Raw genomic sequence first — 23,928 nt, forward strand, 5'->3', positions numbered from 1 at the left:
AGGAGTATTCCTTCCTCTTGACTGTTTTCAGAATACTCTTGGCTTTTCTAAGGGTCTTCCAGTGTTTACACAGAACATACAGGATCTTCCTGCCCCAGGAGATGGAGGACCTAGTATGAGTCTTGCAGCATTGTGACCAATAAGAGTTAGTTTCTAAGAGAGGCAGTCTTCTCTTGAAAACTCCAGAGGCAGTTTTCTCTGGAGAGGCATCAGCAGTCTCAAGGATGATTCTGGTGTTCTTTCGTAGACATACAAAGCCATCTAGAAAGGAGAAAGAAAATACCCAGGCCTGCTCTGCAGAGGACTTATGTGACACTATAGGTATTTCCCAAAATTCCAGTGGAGGACTTCGAGAAGTAGCCCAAATCACTGAAGCTGGAATGAGTTAGGGAATTTGTATTGCATCTATTGATAACATTGTTAGAAATTTAAAGAGACAGCCAAAGAAGAAAGGATATTCACTTATACTCCCCAGGTACTAAAATTGGTATTTGCATTTATAAATATAGCTTCCAATGTTTCTCAACATAAAAGTGAGTTCAAACCATAATACTTTTGCATTCTGCCTTTTAAACTTACTATTATACAAATAGAATTGTTCATGGTTTTTCCAATTCATAATTACCATAGTGAATGTCTGTTTTATTTTCTCTTTTGAAGACAAATAGTAACTTATTTAAGGTGTTCTCTACTCTTAGGCATTTTAAGAATTTCTATTTTTTATGATTATAATTAGTCATGCAAAGTAAAATATAATGTGCATATTATATTACCACTTTTGTGATTATTTTTAGTACCCTTTCCCAGAATTTGATTCATTAGGTCAAAATATTTTTAAGTTTGCAAGCCAAATCATTTGCCAATAAGGCAGGTTATTTTTAATACAGCATCCTCATCAATTAAATATTAATTGTTTGAAGTTTGCCAGTTGAATAGATGTTAAATGGAGCATGATTACTTTAAAAACTTTCATTTTATGAATTTACTAATAGTTTCTGGAATATAATCCATTTTACAAACTAGAGTTTCCTCTCAAGCATCTGGAATTTGATGAATCTCATAGAAATCTCAATTTCTTCTGTTCCTAGAACTACTTACCTGATGAAATTTAAATGTTTTCCCCTGGTGGGTTGCCTTATCTGTCCTGTTAACTCTCATTACTATATCTCTGAGATAACCTCCAAACCCGAAATATGTGGAAAGCTATCCACTGAGGTAATCCTCTTGTCTATATGTCTCTGGATTATTATTTTTCATTTATACAAATGTCACATGTTCTTATATTCAGACAGGAGATAGTCATGCTAGAAGGAGCATTAGACTGAAAATTAAAATAAGCAGGTGAGAGGAGCCAGGATGGCCAATTAGATGCAGCTAGGAATAGCTTCCCCTACTGAGAGACCAGGCCATGAAGAAGACAAGCACACACTGAACAGATCTTGAGAAAGAAGGCACTGAAAGTGGATGGATGGAAGATGCATATCCTGGGCTTAAAGGGGAGGAAGTTTGTAACCCTGCACAGGGTTGCTGAGCACCAGAAGTTGTTTCTGGCCCCAAGTGGCTGCTGGGGAAAGGGGGAATAAAATAGGTGTGCAGTGGCCCACTCTTTCCACAGACCTCCAGAATCCTAGCTGCAGGAGACCCTATGACCAACATGGACATTTGAGCTGTCAGGGAGAACTGCCTGGAGAGTTGGCAAAGGCAAAACTCCCGACTGCATGGAGCCCAGAGAGCTGGATGAGGTGGCACACATTCCCCAAGGCTTGTCATGCTCCTCTAGGTGGCTTTAGCCTCATTGGTTGCCTGACCTGGACAAATCAGGGCTATCTTGCTCATGGAACAAGGCTGATCTGATCTGAGCCGCCCACCCCCCATATGCCAGCCCCTTCCAGGGTTCCTGACTGAAAGTACTTGCTTTCAGAGCAGCATTAACTGCCCGGTCATAACGCATTCCAGCTGCCACCATCATAGCTCTTTCACTGGCAGACTGTGCCTAACAAGGTTGCTGTTGCAGACTGAATTCCACCACTGTGCACCCACTGGCTGCCTTCCCCAACCACTGTTGACCGACTGCTGCCCAGTCAGCCAAAGCACCTTTGCCAGCACCCCCAGTGGAGGTTGTTGCCAACAGACTGGGAACACTTTGGCCCTTACAGCACAGCAGTTGCTCAACCTCAGTGGGCCAGGGAATAAAGCCATGGGCCAAGTACCAAGCCTCCAGGATTAGAGAATGCAGCTTAGGAGTGTGGAGGAGAGCTTGGCCCTCTAAAATCATTTAGAAGTAAAGCCAATTAACTAACCTCAACTTTTACCACAGTCAAACCCTCAAAGACATCAAAGAATATAAAAGCAAAAAGCCCCATCTAAAGGACAGCACCTTCAAACATTAAACACTAGATAAGAAAAAAAAAAAATGCACAAGAACACGAGCAACTCTAAACTCTACTTACATTTGGATGTAAGAAGACACTTACATCTAAATTATCACACTAGCTTCCCAGCAATCGTTATTTACCAATCTGAAAAAATTGAAATGACAGGCACAGAATTGAGAATCTGGGTGTCAACAAAGCTCATCAAGATTCAGGGGAAAGTTAAAACACAATCAAAAGAATCTAAGGAATCCAAGGAATCTAGTAAAATGATACAAAAGCTAAAAGTTGAAGTAGCCATTTTAAGAAACAACCAAACTGATACTCTAAATGTGAAAAACTCACTGCATTAATTTCATAATACAATTGTAAGTATTAACATCAGAATAAACCAACTTGAGAAAAGAATCTCAGAGCTTGAAGATTGTTTCTTTGAATCAACTCAGTCAGATAAAAATAAAAAATAAATAATTAAAAAATGAAGAAAATCCCTGAGATATATGGAATTATGTAAAGAAACCAAACCTACAACTCACTGGAATCTAAGAAAGACAGAGAAAGGCAGTAAGCAACTTGGAAAACATATTTGAAAATATCATACACAAAAACTTCCCCAATTTCACTAGAGAGGTTAAAACGCAAATTTGGGAAATGCAGAAAACCCCTGGGAGATATTACACCAGATGACTATCACCAAAGAACAGTCACCAGATTATCCAAGGTCAATGAAAATGAAAAAAGTATTCAAGGAAGGTAGAAAGAAAGGGTAGGTTATGTACAAAAGGAAGTCCATCAGACAAGCAGCAGACCTTTCAGCAGAAACATTACAAGCTAGAAGAGACTGAGAACCTGTATTCAGTGTATTAGTCCATTCTCTCACTACTATGAAGAAATATCTGAGACTAGGTAATTTGTAAAGAAAAGAGTTTAAATTGACTCACAGTTCTGCAGGACTGGGGAGGCCCTAGGAACCTTACAATCATAATGGAAGGAAAAGCAAACATGTCCTTCTTCACATGGCAGCAGGAGAGAACAGAATGAGAGTAAAACAGGGGGAAAACCACTTATAAAACCCTCAGATCTCATGGAAACTCACTCGCTATCATGAGGACAGCATGAGGGTATCAACCCCCATGAACCAATTACCTCCCCCTGGATCCCTCCCATGACACATGGACAATTGTGGGAACTATGATTTGAAATGAGATTTGGCTACACAGCCAAAACATATCATTCTTCCCCTGGGTCCTCCTGAATCATGTCCTCACATTTCAAAACACAATTATGCCCTGTCAACAGTCCCCCAACATCTTAACTCATTCCAGCATTAACTCAAAAGTCCAAGTACAAAATCTCATCTGAGACAAGGCAAGTCCCTTCTGCCTATGAGCCTGTAAAATCAAAAGCAAGTTGGTTATTTCCTAGATACATTGGAGGTACAGGCCCAACAAGAGTTGGGCTCTCACATCCTTGCACAACTCCTCCCTTGTGGCTTTGCAGGGTACAGCTCCCTTCCCAGCTGCTTTCATGGGCTGCCGTTGAATGTCTGTGGCTTTTCCAGGTGCACAGTGCAAGCTATGAATGGATCTACCATTCTGGAGTCTGGAGGATGGTGGCCCTCTTCTCACTGCTCCACCAGACAGTGCTCCAGTGGGAACTCTGGGTGTTCCAACCTCACATTTCCCTTCCACACTGCCTTAGCAGAAGGTCTCCATGACAGCTCTGCTCCTGTGGCAAACTTCTGCCTGGACATCCAGGTATTTCCAAACATCCTCTGAAATCAGGCAAAAGTTCCCAAACCCCAGTTCTTGACTTCTGTGCACTACAGGCCCAACATCATCTGTAAGCTACCAAGGCTTGGGGCTTGTACCCTCTGAAGCAATGACCTGAGCTGTACATAGGCCCCTTTGATCCATTGCTGGAGTTGAAGCAGCTTGGATGCAGGGGATCATGTCCCAAGGCTGCATAGAGCAGGGGGCCCCTGGGTCTGGCCCACAAAACCATTTTTCTCTCCTAGGCCTCAGGCCTGTGATGGGAGGAGCTGCTGTAAAAGTCTCTGACATGCCCTGGAGACATTTTCACCACTGTCTTGGAGATTGCTTATTACTTATGCTTCTCATTACTTATGCAAATTTCTGCAGTGGGCTTGAATTTCTCCCAGAAATTGAGGGTTATTTTTCTATTGCATCATCAGGCTGCAAATTTTCTGAACTTTTATGCTCTGTTTCCACTTGAATACTTTGCCGCTTAGAAATTTCTTCTGCCGTATACCCTAAACCATCTCTCTCAAGTTCAAAGTTCCACAGATCTCTAGGGCAGGGGCAAAATGCCACCAGTCTCTTTGCATAGCAAAAGTGATCTTTACTTCAGTTTCCAACAAGTACCTTATCTCCATCTGAGACCATCTTAGCTTGGACTTTATTGTCCATATCACTATCAGCATTTTGGTCAAAGCCATTCAACAAGTCTCTAGGAAGTTCCAACCTTTCCCAATCTTCCTGTCTTCTTCTGAGCCCACCAAACTATTTCAACCTTTGCATGTTACCCAGTTCCAAAGTCACTTCTACATTTTTTGGTATCTTTATAGCGGCATCCCACTCCCCGGTACCAATTTACTGTATTAGTCCGTTCTCATGCTGCTAATAAAGACATACTCAAGACTGGGTAATTTATAAAGAAAAGAGGTTTAATTGACTCACAGTTCTACATGGCTGGGGAAGCCTCAGGAAACTTACAGTCATGCTGAAAGACACCTCTTCACAGGGCAGCAGGAGAGAGAATGAGTGCCCAGCAAAGGTGGAAGCCCCTTATAAAACAATCAGGTATTGTGAGAACTAACTCACTATCAGGAGAACAGGATGGGTGAATCCACCCCCATGATTCAATTATCTTCACCTGGTCCCTCCCATGAGACATGGGGATTATTGGAATTACAATTCAAGATGAGATTTGGGTGTGGACACAGCGAAGTCATATCATTCAGCATCCTTATACAAAAGAAATTCCAAACAAGAATTTAATATCCAGCCAAACTAAGCTTCATAAGTGAAGGAGAAAATCCTTTTCAGACAAGCACATTTCCAAACTCCTGGCCTAGAGTGATCCTCCCACCTCAGCCTCCCAAAGTGCTGGGGTTACAGGTATGAGCTACCAGGCCCAGCCCAGACAAATAAATTCTGAGGGAATTTGTTGCCACCAGACCTGCCTCACAAGAGGTTCTTTAGAGAGTGCCAGCCACAGAAATGAAAGACCATTACCAGCCACCACAAATATACTCATAAGTGCATAGCCCACTGACACTATAAAGTGTCAATAAAGACACAATAAAGTCTACATAGCCAGTTAACAACACAATGATAGGGTCAGATACTCACATATCAATACTAACCTTGAACACAAATTAGCTAAATGCCCCATTTAAAAGGCACAGAGTGGCAAGTTTGATAAAGAAGCAATACTCAATAGTATGCTGTCTTTAAGATACATATCTCACAAGCAATGACACCCACAGGCTCAAAGTAAAAGGCTGGAGAAATATCTGTTGATCAAAGAGAAAACAAACAACCAAACAAAAAAAGGCAGGTGTTGCTATTCTTCTTTCAGACAAAACAGACTTTAGCAACAATCAACAACAACAACAAAAAGAAAACCAAAGAAAGACATTACATAATGATAAATACAACTTGCTTCTGACTGATGTTAAATTAAGACAGAAAAAAAATTCGTCAAAAACTAATGAAAATCAACAGACAAGATTCAGGAATCTCTGGAACACTGCTAATGCCGTGTTCGGAGGGAAGTTTACAGTACTAAATGCCTACATCAAAAAGTTAGAAAGATTTCAAATTAACAACTTAATATTATAACTAGAGAAACTAGAAAAATAAGAGCAAACAAACCCCAATGCAAGCAGTAGAAAAGAAATAACCAAAATCAGAGCTGAACTAAATAAAACTGAGATGCGAACATCCATAAAAAAGATTAACAAAACCAAAAGTTGCTTCTTTCAAAGAATAAATAAGATTGATAGACCACTAGCTATACTAAGAAAAAAAAACAAGATCCAAATAAAAACAATTAGAAATGACAAAGATGACATAACCACTGACCTCACAGAACTACAAAAACCCTCAAAAATTATTATGAACATCTTTATGCACAAACACTAGAAAACCTAGAACAGATAAAATCCTGGAAACATACAACCTCCCAAGATGGAATCAGAAAGAAATCAAATATCTGAACAGGCCAGTTATGAGTTTTGAAGTTGAATCAGTATAATAATAAGATAAAACTACCAACCAGAAAAAGCCCTGTACTAGATGGATTCATAGCTAAATTCTACCAGATGTTTAAAGAGCTGGTACCAATCTTGCTGAAACTATTTCAAAAATTTGAGGAGAGCCTCCTGCAAACTCATTCTATGAGGCCAGTATTATACTGATACCAAACCTAGGCAGAGACAAAACTGAAAAAGAAAGCTTCAGGCAAATGTCGCTGAGGAACACCAATGCAAAAATCCTCAGCAAAATACTAGCAAATCGAATCCAAAATCACATTGAAAAGCTAATCCACCATGATCAAGTAGCCTTACTTCCTGGTACACAAGGTTGATTCAACATATACAAATCAATAAATGTGACTCATCACATAAACAAAACTAAGAACAAAAAACACATGATTATCTCAATGGATACAGAAAAGGCTTTAGATAAAATTCAACATCTCTTCATGTTAAAAACCATCAACAAACTGAGCATCAAAGGAACATAGGTCAAAATAATATGAGCTATCTATGACAAACCCAAGTCAGCGTCGTACTAAATGGACCAAAGCTGGAAGCATTCCTCTTGAGAACCAGAACAAGACAACACCTAGTAAATACAGTTCTGGACATAGGCCTTGGCAAAGATGTCATGATGAAGACTCCAAAAGCAATTGCAACGGAAACAGCATTTGACAAGTGCAACCCAACTAAACTAAAAAGCTTCTGCCCAGCAAAAGAAACAATCAACAGAGTAAAAAGATAGCTTACCCAATAAGAGAAAATATTTGCAAACTGTGCATCTGACAAAGATCTGATATCCAGAATCTATAAGGAACTTGAACAAACCAGCAAACAAAAACAATTTCATTAATAAATGGGCCAAGGGCATGAAGAACACTTGTCGAGAAGACATATTTGAGGCCAACAAGCTTATGAAAAAATGCTAAACATCAGTAATCATTAGAGAAATGCAAAGTGAAACCACACTGAGATGCCGTATCATACCAGTCAGAATGGATATTACAAAAATGTCCAAAAATAGCACCTTGGTGAGTTTTCTGGAAAAGGAAATGTTTATATACTGCTGGTGAGGATGTAAATTGGTTCAGCCACAGTGGGGAGCAGTTTGGAGATTTCTCAAAAAACTTAAAGCAGTACTGCCATTTGACTCAGCAATCCCATTGCTGGGTATATACCCAAAGGAATCTAAATTGCTGTACCTTAAGGCACATGCACATATATGTTACCGCAGTAGCCAAGACATAGAATCAAGCTGGATGCCTATGAGTGGTAGACTGGATAAAGAAAATGTGGTACATATACACCATGAAATACTGCACAACCATAAAAAAAAATGAAATCATTTGCTTTGCAGCATCATACATGCAGCTGGAGGCCATTATCCTAAGGGAATCAACAAAGAAAATCATACACTGCATGTTCTCACTTATAAATGGGAGCTAAACATTGAGTACATATGGACACAAAGAAGGGAACAACAGACTCCACTTGAGGGTGGAGGGTGGGAGGATGCTGAGGATTAAAAAACTACCTATTGGGTACTATGCTCATTACCTGGATAACAAAAATCATTTGTACACCACCCCCCAGCAACACACAATTTACCCATGTAGCGAATGTGTATATGTATCTCCTGAACCTAAAATAAAAGCTGGAAGCAAAAATAAATCAGTAAAAAATAAGCAGTCTCTGCCCTTACAATGCTATGTCACATGTGTTAAACTAATGACCCTTTGGGGTCTACCTAGATCCACTTTATTAATCTAAGAAATTAGATGGTGAATCTGTGTGATTTTATTTATTTTTTCTTCTTTGAAATATCTATTTGTTGAACTTTTATTGAGTTGGATATGCATTTTTTTCCACTGTTTAATACTTTCAGAATGAGAATAAGTCTTTTCACAGGTGTCAAAAGCCACACAGAGGCATGAGGGATTGATACTGACAGCAAACAAGCTTAGTGTTATATGCAGGTATCTCATTATATGATTATCTACATGACTGAGGCAAGCTGAGGCATTTGAGTGGTGGTGCCCCATAGGGATGAATTTTAATTTAAACTTAATTTTTTAATTGACACGTAAAATGTATTTTACCAGATTGTAACAAGATGCAAGATTAAAATGACAATCATTTTGTGAATAGATAATTTCTAGTCACATGCCAGGCAATGTGATTGAAGAGAATAGAAATGGTCAAAGCTCTCAGAATAGACCATGGACTTCAAAGCTAACAGAAGTTGTTTTCAACAAAATATATACCATCAAATCTTACTTTTATACTAGTTTAAAATCTTCCACCTTACTTTAGAGGTAAATTTTTCAATTTTAAATGGTATGTAATGTTGAATTATTGAATTATCCCTTAGTTGTAAGGGAAATAATAAGATCATAGATTTACTTACAAATGAAAAACAGATGAAAATCCTGGATTCTCTTATATTTCTTTAAATGATATTTTCAATTTGAGTCGTTGAAGATACAAGAAACAAAAATACAAGTATCACCGAAAGCTGCATATGCATACATATCAGTATATATTATAACCAAAAGTGAATCAGAAAAAGTTACAAATACTGAATTAAAGGTATGTAAATTTGACACTTAAGAAAAAGGTTATGAGCAATTAATGACTTAATTCATTCATATTCAGTAGCAACAACAAAGCTAGTGATTAACATAGTGTACTTTTAAATTTTTTTTCTGGAAACTCTTTTTTACTTCATCTTGCATCTCAATAAGGAAACACTTTTATGATTCTGTCCCCTTAAATATTATAAACACATATCAACCCTTGAAATTTAAACTACTTTAGCTTTACAAGGATCTCAATTTACCTACTTTTTATTGTAAATAAAGCACATATTTATAGTATTTAAATAATTGCCTTCCATTTTATATGAGGGTGTTTACATATTTTCTGGAAATGTTAAAAAATTAAGAAATTTGGAATTATTCAGGAGAGATCACTATTCAATATATTGCTTGGAAGTGATAATCAATAAGACTAGGGAAAAGTGGGTAGTACAGAGAAGGGTTCTAAATAAAGATTAGTCACCCCCAAGTAAACTTTTGTCTATAAAAGTCCAATGGTAAATTATTTTAATAAACGAATGGTACTGAACTATTGAACAAGTTGGAATGGAAAACTGGGAAATGTTAGGTAAATTTTATAATCATTATGCTTCTCTTTCTATTCTTCTGAAACATAAAGAATGTTAAAATGATTCTAAAAATATCATCCACTTGTTATTATAATTTCCTCACATTCTCTGATCTTTTGACACAATGCCCAGCGATCCCACCATGTGGCTGCCTGAAAACTTACTCAGGTTGCTGCCCACTGTAGATCACACATTTTTATTCAACAGATTTCTTAGAAATAGCTCACTCGTCTTCCCATTTGGCTCTTAGTGTGGGGACCCCTCTCCAAGTTTCTCTGAGAGGATTCTCTGTGCTCTGGTAATTAGAGGAGTAAGTGTACTAAATATATTTTTGGCAGCAAAGAACTCTGCCAGATAAATAAAGTAGCCCAGGTGTAAGGGAAGAAGGAAATAAATACTGCAGGAGGTGCTGCTGGCTTTGTTACCCCAGTAGAATTTTAAGTGCTTTCCAAACCTTTTAAAATACCTGGATAGTAACATTCATAAGGCTTTGTAAAATTTAATTGGAGCAATCCCATTAAACGGAGAATAGTTCAGAAGAGTCATGAAGAGAAGTAAGGTTAGCTAGGGAAGTGAAAGCACACTGCTGCAACTCAATTACATGAAAAGTATATTAAAGACTAATTTGTTCTTATGTTTCCCCACAAGTACAGTTATTTAAAAGTCCATGTTAAATGTAACTACCCCAAAATGCTAAAATTGAGATTAATCTTTAAAAATGTAAAATTACACATGAATGCAATAAAGGGAAGAAGAATACTAAGATTAGGTCAAATATCTTACTGAATTGGAAAATGGCTTCAAATATATCCAGAGGGAAGCATCACATCCCTCTACTCTATTCTGACATCATTGAGGCAGGATTTGGTCCTCTTCTTCATCTTTACCAATCTCAGCAATGGGCACCTATGAATCAGGGATACCCAGAACTCCCTGTGTTCTGGAAGCAGCCACTTTTCCCAGCCTTGCTGAGACCAAGTAGTCCCAAACCCTGGCTCAAAAATACTGTATCAGCAAATATTTCAAGTAGAAACAACCAGATAATTTTCTGGCACTATGGTCAGAATGTGTGTGTCTCCTCAAAATGCATATGTTGAAATCCTAAACCCTAAGGTGATGGTGCTAGGAGGAGGGTCCTTGGAGATGATTAGGTCAAGAGGGTAGAACCTTCATGATTAGCATCAGTACCATTATAAAAGAGCCCAGAGAGCTGGCTAGCTCCTTTTACCATCTGAGGACAAAGCAAGAAGGTCTCATCTACTAGACAGTGGGTCCTACCCAGACACTGAATCAGCTGGCATGTTGATCTTAGCCACGTTTCTGTCTCCAGAACTATGAGAAATAAATTTCTGTTGCTTATACCTGGTCTTTTGTATTTTGTTATGACAGCCCAAATGAAGTAAGGCACCTGGATATCTGGAATGGATAAAAACACCAACTCAGTCTAGCCACATTATTTTGAAACTGGAAGGCTATGATCTTGGGAACTTTCTTTGTCATGTCCATGAGTAAAGGGGAAATAAATATTTCAGTAAGTTTGATGATAGAGGGCACAGAGCATGCAGAAAGATCTTGATAGGGAGAGAAATATGATGATGGTTTTGTCCACAGATCCAGGTTTTCCTAAAATTAAACTGCAATGTTGCCATTAGGCTCTTGGAGAGGTTTTATTACCTTTACAGAAAACTCCTTAATTATTTATTTTAAAATATTCTGGGTTTATTGTTTTGAAATCTAAATTTACCATGGTATTCAATAAGACAGAACAGCTAATGTATATAATTTCCCATTATTCCTTATTGCAATTCAGCCATTATGTTCTAAATAAGTCTCTCATTGAAGAAGTTTAATTTGGGTTTCTCTTATTTTAACTCCAAAGGGAGTTAACTAGTATTTAGTGACACATAGTATATAATTATCTAATATTTGAAAAATATTGACTGATAGAATAAAACCAATGATTGATGTGCTGACACTTTAGGCCACATGTTCTGAGTTTTAAAGGAGAGAATAGGTAAAATTTTAAGAAATAAGAACAACGAGAAGAGTACTTCAAATGAAAGGATTCCATCAGTCCAAGTAAGAAACAGAAAGACATCAGGCATGGGAGGGAATAAAGGCAATTTAGATGAAGGACGATATTAAGATAAAAATAGGATAGCATACAGGAATACATAAGTGTTTGAGGTTTAGGTTTAGGAGGGAAGGGAAAGCACAGGATGATTTAGGGGTTTTGGAGTGAAGGAATCACATCTGTATTTTAGGACTGTTTGGGATTTTACATTTAATATGGTAACAGGAACAGAGAGTAAAGATGCCAATACTAGTTGAATAGCTTACTTATAAACTGCCCAGGTTTTGAGCTAGCAATGGAAAATTAGATGAATAAGTTTATTTAAAGCAGAGAGATGTGGGTGACTGGAAATGGAGAGAAAGGGAGAGTAGACTTATAAAGGACTCCAGAGTCTTTTTAAATTTTTTTCCTCCAGAACTTTTTCATCCTGCATAGTTTCATAACTGAAACTGTACACTTTGAACAACATCTCTCCATTTCCACAACCCCAGCCCCGGAAACCACCATTCTACTCTCTACTGTTGTGACTTTGACATTTTGAGATTCCATGTATAAGTGCTATCATGCATATGTGTCTTTCTGTGCCTGGCTTATTGCATGTAGTATAATGTCTTCCAGGTTCATTCACGTTATTGCAAATGACAGGATTTCTTTCATTTTTAAGGCAGAATTATATTTATATATATGTTTGTACATGTGTTTATGTATTATGTTTTCTTTATTCTCACATCTGTTGACATTTAGGTTAAGTCAATATCTTGACTGTTGTGAATAATCATACAATGACCATGTGGGTGCAGATATCTCTTTGACATACTGATTTCATTTCCTTCGATGTATACCAAGAAGTGTGATTGTTGAATCTTATGGTAGTTCCTTGCTTTCTTTTTGTCTGAGACAGGGTCTCACTCTGTCGCCCAGACTGGATGCGGTGGTGTGATCAAGGCTCACTGCAGCTTCAACATCCCCAGGCTCGGGTGATCCTCCCATTTCAGCCTCCTGAGTAGCTGGGACTACAGGTATGTGCCATCATACTTGGCTAGTTGTTCTGATTTTGTAGAAATGGGGTTTTGCCATGTTACCCAGGCTGGTCTCAAACTCCTGTGCTCAAGCAATCCATTCGCCTCTGCCTCCCTAAGTGTTGGGATTACAAGTGTGAGCCATTGCACCCAGCTTAGCTTTTGTTGTTGTTGTTGTTGTTTAGAGAAACCTCCATACAGTTCTCCACAGTTTTCATACTGTGTGAGCCACTGCACCCAGCATGTTAATTTTTTGAGAAACCTCCCTACTGTTTTCCATTACTATGCCAATTTTCATTCCTAACAACAGTGTTCAGTGGAAAAACAGCGTTCCATTTTCTCCACATCCTTGTCAACACTAGTTATCTTTGTCTTTCTGATAATATCCATTTGAGCAGGTGTAAGATGATACCTCATTGTGGTTTTGATTTACATTTCCCTGATGATTAGTAATGTGCATATTTTCTTTTGGAAAATACTGATTCAGATTCTTTGTCCATTTATTAATCAGGTTATATGTTTTCTAGCCATTGAGTTGCTTGAGTTCATGACCCACTTTGAAAATTAATCCCTCGTACAATATGTATGGTTTGAAATATTTTTCTCCCATTCTATAGGTTGTTTCTTCACTTTGCTGATAGTTTTCTTCACTATAAAGAAGCTTTTGGTTTGATGTGAATCCATTTGTTTAGTTTTGTTTTTGTTTTCTGTGCTTTGGGGATCATATCCAAAAAATCATTGCCCAAACTCATGTCAAAAGCTTTTTCCCTGAGTTAACTTCTAGTACTTTGCAGGGGTGTCCAAACTTTTAGCTTCCTTGGGTCACATTGGAAGAAGAAGAATTGTCTTGGGCCACACATAAAATACACTAACAGTAACAATAGCTGATGAACTAAAAAAAAGTGGTAAAAAAAAAATCTCATAATGTTTTAAGACAGTTTACGAATTTGTGTTGGGTCACATCCAAAGCCGTCCTGGGCCACAAGCAGCCCACAATCCATGAGGTTGGACACACATGTTTCATAGTTTCAGGTCTCACATTTAAGGCTTTATTTCATTTTATTTTTGTATATGGTATTAGATAAAGGCCAAATTTTACTCTTCTGCATGTGGATATTCAGTTTCCCTAACATCACTTGGTAAACAGACTGTCTTTTCCTCATTAATATTCTTGGCATCTTTGTTGAAGATCAATTAATTATAAATGCATGGGTTTATTTCTGAGCTTTTTGTTCTGTTCCATTGCTCCATGTGTCTGTTTTTATGTCAGTACCATGCTGTTTAGATTACTATAGTTTTGTGATATATTTTGACATTGGATAGTGGGATGCTTCCAGCTTTGTTCTTCCATCTCAAGATTGCTTTGGTTATTCTGGGTCTTTTGTGGTTTCATATACATTTTAATATATTTTTCTGTTTCTGTGAGAAAGTCATTTGGAATTTTGATAGAGATTGCATTGAATATGTAGACTGCTTTGAGCAGTAAAGCCATTTTAAAAATATTAAGTCTTCCAATCCATAAACACAAAATATGTTTCCATTTATTTGTGTCTTTAATTTCTTTCATCAATATTTTGTACTTTTCAGTGTATAGATCACTCACTTTGTTAAACTTATTTCTATTTTAATTTTTGTTTATTCTATCCTAAATAAAATCTTTTTAAAAACTTTTTGAATAGTTTGTTGTTGGTATATAGCAATGCAACTAATTTTTGCATGTTGATTCTGTATTCTACAACTTTACTGAATTTGTTTTAGCAGCTTTTGGTAAAGTCTTTAGGATTGCCTACATATAAGATCATTTCATCTGCAAACAGAGACTATTGCACTTCTTCCTTTCAAATGTGGATGTCAGAGGATTCTAGAGTCACATGGACGAAATAGTTATTCTATAGGGCAAATTTCAGAAGTCAAAGCAAAAGCTATTTTTGAAGAAATGTATGTATGTTATAAGTTCCATCTTAGACACCTTAAGTTGACATGTCAGAATGGAGGTGATTAGTAGGCAGAAAGAATGTATAAAAGATGTTAAATAAGAAGTTACTGCAATATAAAATGGTAATCAAAAATCTGTTATTAAGTCAAATAGAGAGCTATTAATTATTCTATTATTTCCAAATGTAAACCTAGTACCTTTCTACAGGACACATCCTAGAATTGAATATACATATTTCATTTACATTTACTTTTAGTGAAATATGACATGCTAAATCCAAAATTCCTCTCACTCTAAGGAAGTGATTCATTGCTGAAATTATAAAAAGCCCAATTCTGTTGTTTAGGAGGTAAATGTATGCCTCTGGGAGAAGATATTTTTAGAGGGGTTCTCTACTAACATTTGCTGAATAAATGAACAATGTTAGAACTATAGGAGAGGAGAGAACGTGTTGCATATTGTGTAACTCAGATCTAAAACACAGCTGATGTTTGAGACATGCTTACCATTAAATATATTCTTCCATCAAATTGTGAGTCTCAAGCTTACCTAAGGCCAGACCATGACAAATAAGGGCTGCCCACAGGTTAATGATTTGAGATCTGAAGTGAGAAAACATATACATAACCGGCCAACTTTTCTTCCTTCTTTTCCTCCCTGCCTCCCTCCCCACTCCTTCCTTTTCTCCTTCCCTTATCTTCCTTCCTTCCTTCCTTCCTTCCTTCATTCCTTCCTTCCTTCCTTCCTTCCTTCCTTCCTTCCTTCCTTCCTTCCTTCCTTCCTTCCTTCCTTCCTTCCTTCCTTCCTTCCTTCCTTCCTTCCTCCCTTCCTTCTTTTCTTCCTTCCTTCCCTCCATGCTTCCTTCCTTCTCTCCTTCCTTCCCTCATCCACATTAAAGTATTTGTAAAATTATGTAAAAATTCTTACATCTCCTGGTTAAGCTGATAAAGGAGGAAGTGATTTTCATTGTAAGACTATCTGAGTTTTAAGATTAAAATATATGTTTGGTGGTCTAATTATTCCAGTACTGGGAAACTCCCTATCTGCAGATGCAGAGGGAATAAATCTGTGCTCTTTTTGTGGTATTTATTTTATATTTTTCCTTTAACTCTCATCTATTAAGGATTATTATGTTATTAAGTTATTTATTAGTCATTGAAGAATAGATTGCCTCACAATCTGGTAAGACAAAAATGAAAATACACATTAATAATGAGACAGTATAATGGGTATCAAAATGGAAGATTCCACTGTAGTCACCAGGCTCACCCCTAAGACGTTTGAGGCCTGAGGCAAGCGTGCACCTGGAGGCCCATCTGCCTTATTTCTAAATATTTAAGAGTAATAAATATAGTTAATAACAGTTCAATAAAATATTGAATCTTGATAAATACACGGTCATAGCAAAAACAGAATGAATACTTGTTAACTTGTTCCTTTTTCTCCCTTAACCTTCTCCTCTAATTTCTTAAGAAATCCACAGGACAAAATTCTACTTTATTTTCCTCTTTGTTTTTTGGAGGGGTCGGTAGAAGTTAATTTCTCCCCCTGTCCAGGATAAGCTCACAGTGCTCCCTCCTCCATTTTTGCTGGGTTTCTTCTTCTCTGGCCAAGTTCAAATGAATACATATCTGTAAGGGACTCATAGCCCATATTCGCCTTGGGAACCTGAGACTCAAAAGCCAGATTTAGATTTACAATTCTCAACTTATTGGCACAAAAAAAAGTGCACATAATTGGCCTACACCCTTTCTGTTCAGATATCTAACCTCATCTCAATTCTCTGTGGTCTCTCACACATCAATTTAAAACCAGGAGCACACTTGGAAACTCTAACCACAACTCCCTACTCTGATTACAAGAAATTCCCTCCAAAGGGCAGACTTGAGAAAATTGTCAGCATAGGTCTCAGATGTACATTTCTGGCCATTTGGGGGTGGAATTCTGGAGCCTCTGAGTTGTGGTCTAGAAGAGAAGGGTACATGGGCTCTAGTTGTAAATACTCCCTAAGCCATCAGATTCTTCTCTTAAAGAGGAAAGGCACTCATGCTTCTTCTGATGCCAGGGTCTCTGATGCCAGGGTCCTGGCCAAAGGTGAACGCAATGCAGTCCAATACAGAAGCCACTAGCTACATCTGGCTATTTCAATTTTAATTGTAATTGATTAAATGTGAATAAAATGTAACATTTAGTTATTCAGTCTCACTAGCCACATTTCAAATGCTCAATAGATAAAAATGGCCAATAGCTACCACTGTGGTTAGTGCAGATGTAGAACACCTTTCTCATTGAACAAAGTTCCTTTGGACAGCATTGAAGTAGGCAAATCTCCAGCAGCTTGGTTTGACAGCCATGCTACTGAAACACATTTACTCCAATGAAGTAGAATTCCATCTTCACAGATTATTGGTTTAGGACAAGTTATCATACTAAAGAGAATTGAGAAAAAAGGTGACAAAGTATGTTAGGATATAGGAGGAATTTTATAATTTATCTAATGTTGGAACTTTGTCTTTATAGAAAATAAAGACCATATCTTATTTTACTTTAGTACTATTCAAATCTAGCTCCATTCAAGTACAATGATATATATGAGAATGGTAGGATTATGCCCCTTAAAGAAAAAAAAAATAGAATGTGACTGTTTCAAGGAATGAAACGGAGGCAGAGGGGCATTGCTATGGGCTTAAAGTATAACTCTCTTCCTTGAAACTATTCAGCCACTTCCTCTTTTAGTAGAGTGAATATTAAAGTCCAAACAGCTAAGATTGAGAGTGAGCTCCTGTTTTAAGAGTCTGTGTGTAATCTGATCGTAATTTACCTCTCATGGGTAATTGCTGTCTTTTCTGTTTCTTTCCCAGTTACCCTTCATTTCTTTCAGTACCTCAGAGTATGATGCTCTCTTGATCTCTGTAATAGTTGATATTATGTGTCAACTTGTCTAGGCTATGATTCTCAGCTGTCTGGCCAAACACCAGTCTAGATGCTGCTATGAAGATGTTGTTTAGATGTGATTAACATTTATAATCAGATTACCCTTCATAATGTTAGCCATTTGATCAGCTGAAGCCCTTAAGAGCAAAGAAAGGGATTGCCCAAGGAAGAAGGAATTTTCAACACTGTAACATTAACTCACATCTGAATTTCCAGCCCACTGAGCTGACCTACAGGTTTGAGATTTGCCAGCACTCATAACCCTCACACAATCAGGTGATCAGTTAGCCAATTCATTAAAATCAATCTCTCTCTCTCCTCTCTCTCTATATATACACATACACACATCTATACATATAAATATACATCTATATACACACATACATGTATATGCAAGTATACACACATGTATATATATACACATATTACATATTATTGTGTTGTATTTTATATATGTATATACAATATTATATATTATATTTTATACATGTGTATACCATAATACACATATGTACATATATGTACTAAATACACATACATAATACATATATTGTATACACATACATAAAATAAACATGCATATATACATGTATATATACAAATAAACATATACATATTATTGTGTACACATATTAATGTGTATGTGTGTATATATACATATACATGTATATATAAGTAAATATTAAATATGTATGTTGTATGTTTATATGTATATGTCATCTCCTGTTGGTTCTGTTTCTGTGGAATAGAAAGCCCCAATACAATGTCTTTATCTGTGCTTTCCCATCATCCCATCATATTCTCACCACCATAACCTCTCCCCACACTCTCAATTTGTCTAATTCCTATTCATCTTGGCATCTTTTTTTTGAAGCCATTTTGTCCAGGAAGCATTTCAAGACTGTTAAGACGGTTCAATAGGTAACTTTCTTAGTGTTCCCAAAGTATTCCCAAAGTTCATTACCCTAATCCTTCCAATGTGGCTATTTAATTACTACAAGTTATCAGAAGACAATTTTGTTTGTGTGTTTGTTTTCTTTGCGGGGAGGGGTATTTTTCACAAGACCTGGACAAAATAGATATTCAGTAAATGTATGCTGAGAAAATGAGTTAATCAATAACTAAATGAATGAGTACATAAGGAATGATAAAATAGTAGGATAAGAAATACATACAAAAAAATCACAGGGAAAGTTTTCCAGAATATTAGTGAGCTGAATTTGTGGAAGGAGATCAAAGACATAACCATGTGTAATTCCAGTGAGATGGGAAAATACTGTTATGATTATCATCACTTGATGCCTACTGTGTCCTTGATATGTGCAGACATGATTTAAAGCACGTAGTCACTTCATTGCATCTTCTTAACTACTTCATAAAATACATGTTATGATGATCTCAAACTAGTGATTTTCCAAACAGTTGATAAACCTGAAACATTGAAATCATGCACACTTGGCACAAGCTCACCCAGCTAATAGGTAACAAAGACAAGATTTAGTCAGATCAGACTGGTTCCAGTGCCTGGGCTTACAATCCCTTCATAATATTGCTTCCAGACCCCTTGAAAGAAATATAATCTTTGAAGAGGACTGAATTCCACACTGTCTTTGCTTCCAAGCATAGCACTTGAACTCGTTTTTTATGTGTTATGTTAAGCTTTAAATTGCCGATAACATTTCTTTTCCAACCAGTTTTCCATCAGTAAAGCTTGCCTCTGATTCTATAACCATTACCATCCATTATAGTCATATACATGTGAGCTTCCCTAAACAAGTCAAAGCATTCAGAAAACGAGAAGTTTTCTCAGGTACTGCAGGAGGAAATGACTGCTTACTAGGAAATCATTATCCGTATGAAATGGACTGAAAGTGGATGTTATTTAGCATGAAATCATGTAGAATGACCCTGAAAGATTTTAAAAAGTAATCAACAACATTGCATCTGCTCCCACCGATTCATAATAACTGGGAGTTCATCTTTCCAAACAAGAAGACGGATTCTGAATTTATAATATTTTTCCATAGCACACAGAGTTCTAACAGGTTTGTGACCATGAGCCAACCTCCAGTGAACAGAACTGTGGTCAGGTTTAAGAGTTCTTCATGGCTTTAAAAGAAATTTTAACATGACATGAGTTTCTTGAAGAAATAAGAAATGGCTGTCAGGAGACATTAGATACGAAAATAATTTGATAGATGCATTGTATGTATAATAGAAAATACCTTCGTTATCACTATGAATGCAATAGAAATAAAATCTATTGCTAAAAGCTCATCAATTTTTGGCCAGGCCTGGTGGCTCACTCCTATAGTTCCAGTGTTTGGGAGGCCAAGGCAGGAGGACCACTTGTGGCCAGGAATTCTAGACCAGCCAGGACAATATAGTGAGACCTTGTCTCTACCAAAATTGTTTTCAAAAATTAGCCAGGTGTGGTGGCATGTGCTTTTAGTCCTAGCTATCTGGGGGGCTGAGGTGGGAGGATCGCTTGAATCCAGGAGTCGGAGACTGCAGTCAGCTATTATTGCACTCCCGCCTGTCTCTAATAGAAAATAAATAAATAATATGTTTCGGTGACCTCATTCATTGTATCTAAATCTTCTGTTTCTTTGATTCCATAAATTCCATGTTGAGTATACAGGGTTGTCAGCAGCTGATTGATCGTGTCAGGGACTCTGAGGGCCAGGAAGAGGCACACTTAGCTCTCCTGTGTCGGCTCCTGCTTTGTGTTGCAGTTTGCTTTTGATACCCTTGCTAAAACAAATTGAAACTTAATCCAGTGCTAAAATGGCTGTGTGCATATTGTATTCAAGAGAACATTAAGAAAGCACAGCTCTGCAGGGTGCAAGGACTAACCTGTATCACCACAAAATTCCACAGATGTCAGCGCATCCATTTTCTATTTAAGCAGGAAGCTGTTGTCTACTTCGCAATATGTGGTATTTATTCTTTACTCATCTGTGCAATGACAAACCTGATCCATCATGCAGATTTAAAAGACTTAGTAGATTCTTACGAATTTTCAGGAAAGTTTATGTAGTGACTCACTTTCCTAAACTCCAAAAGGATATAATAATACACACTTCATAGAAACATGATAAGAATTAGAATGAGAAAATGCTGGCTTATTATAAGCATTATCATCTCAATATTCTTAAGTATATTTCAATGTCTTTTTAAAAAATCCTTTAAAATATTACCAGTTTGATAATCTACCACTACGTCTCAGTACTGTACATAATTTGAGTTAAAATGAAATTTACATGGAAGTATTTACATGACTTAAATTCATTTTGTACCAGACCACAAGGGTGTCACCCATGTGCTCACCTTTTGTTTTATACCTTTTGTTTATACACCTTTTGTTTTACATCCCTGCATTCTAAACCAAAACCAAAACAAAAGAGCAAAATTTACCTTTTGGAGTCCATTATTCAATGATATGTAAAGTGACGTAGTGATTTTTGTTATCAGATTCAAGCAGGCCCCAGTAAGCTATTTTGACATTCACATTCCAGCCAGATTTTTGAATTTTCAATAAATGCAAAAATGTTCTATGGTGTATTTTAATTCTCCAAATGGATTCAAAAATGGATTTCTTTCCTGCAAAAAGTGTTATTGAAATATATTTGAAAGTCCCTAATGCCATTAATATGATCTAACTTAGCATGAATAAAAGCTTTCCCTTAATAAAAATGGAAGTACTATGGACAATTACTCTAGCAATGATCCCAGCAAGAAAGATATTTAATTATGTTAACAAAGGCTATTCATTTTCCCTTGTTCCCCCCAATTTTATTTTAAAACTGCTTCGTTATTTGGTTCACAGAAGTAGTTTGTTTCCTCATGCCTTGCCTTGGAAATCACTATTATTAACGGCCACAGGTCAGCTTAGTGGGATCCACTCAGCTATTCTTATAGTCTCAACTGACCTTTATCAAATTTTAATTTTAGCTAAAACTTCCAATTTTTCCATGCCTCAGAACAAATTCACTAAGTGAACAAGTCAGAAACGCAGGTTCTGTTGCTGTTTTTGACTTTTCAAACCAATCATAGAAAATAAACTGTGGCCTGGGAGTAATATGATTTTCATTCTGAGTTTTTATTTATGTGTTCTTAACTGGAAAATGCCAGAGCCCTTTTTATACATTCAGGGTCTTCCGTCAGGGCCATTAATGAGCACCATGTGCCAGTGATGAATTCTGAAGCTGAAAGTGGCACTCTTTTTTTTTTTTTTTTTTTAACCGAGACTGATATTATCCTACTTAGACAAATTCCTATGTGTTCATGTGTTTATTGTATTTTGTAATTTTGGTCGTTTTCAAGCATCAAATATACACACGGGAATGAGAAGCTAAAGTCAGAGCAAATACATGCGGCAAAGTTTGTCTCTGAGATTCTATTCCACCAATGTTGCAGTTGAAAAACAGGTGAACAGCCTGGGTAATACAATAAAGCAGCGGTCCTCAACCTTTCGGTGGAAGACAATTTCTCCCCCGTGCGGGGCGGGGGTGGGCCATGATGGATAGTTTCAGAATGAAACTGTTCCACCTCAGATCACCAGGCATTAGATTCTCATAAAGAGCGGAAAACCCAGATCCCTCGCATGCGCAGTTCGCAACAGGGTTTGCCCTCCTTTGAGAATCTAATTCTGCAGCTGATCCGTCAGGAGGCAGAGCTCAGGCGGTAATGCTCCCTTGCCCGAGGCTCTTCACCTCCTGCTGTATGGCGGAGTTCCTAAAAGTCCACGGACCCAGGTTGGGAACCCCTGCACTAAAGGACTTTCCGAGGGTATTTGCGTGATTATCTGTAGCTTAGGCTCGCCTAAATACCAAATCATCCTTGTATAAATGCAATCAATGAGCAAATGAATTTTGCAGATGTCAGCGAGAACATTCTCCTACGCAAACAAGCACTTGTGCAGATTACCTATGTTTCTAGGTGGATAGCAGTAAAAGGCTCAACTGTATGTTGCATTTTCAGTGAGATTTGAATTCCCATGGGGAACCCAAAGACCAAGAAAGGGAAGAGCTGATAAGTGATAGTGGTTAAGATTGCCTTTAAGAAAACTATCTCTGGGACAGCTATTTGAACTACTGACATTGATGAATTTGAGAGGTAAAAACACTTACAGGTCCATCTCTTTTCTAACCAAAGTGTTAGTGTTTAAACTCTCAAAAAGAAATGACTGTTTATTTCAATATTAATACACGTACATTTTGCTACAGAGATTATTTTGACTATGTAGCTGGACATGATGTCACGTGCCTGTAATCCCAACTACTCAGGAGACTGAGGTGGGAGGATTGCCTGAACCCAGGAGGCCAAGGCTGCAGTGAGCCATATTCACGCCACTGCACCTCAGCCTAGCCGACAGAGAGAGACTCTGTCTCAAAACAAAACAAAACAAGAAACAACAACAACACAACAACAAAAGTGTATCCTGGTTAAGTCTTCAGGAAATGTTCCTTAATGTATCCCTTCTCTTGGTCAGTAGCTATGGGCATTATATATTAAAGACTGAAATAAGCCCTGCAGCAAATGTATCTTCTTAACTTTGTTTAAGCAGCATTTTATAAACTTAATTATCCACAGAACACTCTTTTTCCAGGAATAACTATTAACATTCCATTAAATGTATTCTTCTGATGTTTATATTTCAAAAATAAAATTAAAAGGGTGGACTAGGTGACATTTAAGGACACACTCAGTTTTAAATTTCAAGACCTCTGCTTTGTAAGAAAGAATATAGCTCAGCTCCACTCCTTTGCACTGCTAACTAGTTTCAGCATTTATTATATTCAAGGGCAGAAGCTCCTCTACTTAGGACCTTAGTCTCCTCTGCTTTAATGCAAATCCATTCTTCTTTTCTAGCTCCTCCTTGAACTTTGAGAGCCACTCCTAAGGCAGCATCCTAATCAGAAATAACCTCTTTAATTAGTTAGAAGGCCACGAATGTCGCCTGTCAGATTCTCTCAAATACATATTAGTTCTTCGATGCATCCCTTCATCCCTTAGAAGATCTATTCTCCTATCTTGGTGGCCTAGTTTTCTTTCTTTTTTTTTTTTTTTTTTTTTTTTTTTTGAGATGGTGTCTCCCTCTGTCGCCCAGGCTGGAGTGCAGTGGCACGATCTCGGCTCA

At 37.3% G+C, this 23,928-nt stretch overlaps 1 long non-coding RNA gene across 1 annotated transcript in view; it reads left to right on the top strand.

Annotated features, from left to right (window-relative positions):
* The window catches only part of LOC126944972 (uncharacterized), a 345,379-nt gene that overhangs the window by 29,762 nt on the left and 291,689 nt on the right, over positions 1-23,928 (top strand). The window contains exon 2 of the long non-coding RNA XR_007722251.1: positions 12,799-12,916. This is a non-coding gene — a long non-coding RNA (uncharacterized LOC126944972). The remainder of the gene's footprint in view (positions 1-12,798; positions 12,917-23,928) is intronic.

This window comes from Macaca thibetana, chromosome 20, assembly GCF_024542745.1.
Source record: "Macaca thibetana thibetana isolate TM-01 chromosome 20, ASM2454274v1, whole genome shotgun sequence".
In the NCBI taxonomy this organism is placed as follows: domain Eukaryota; kingdom Metazoa; phylum Chordata; class Mammalia; order Primates; family Cercopithecidae; genus Macaca; species Macaca thibetana.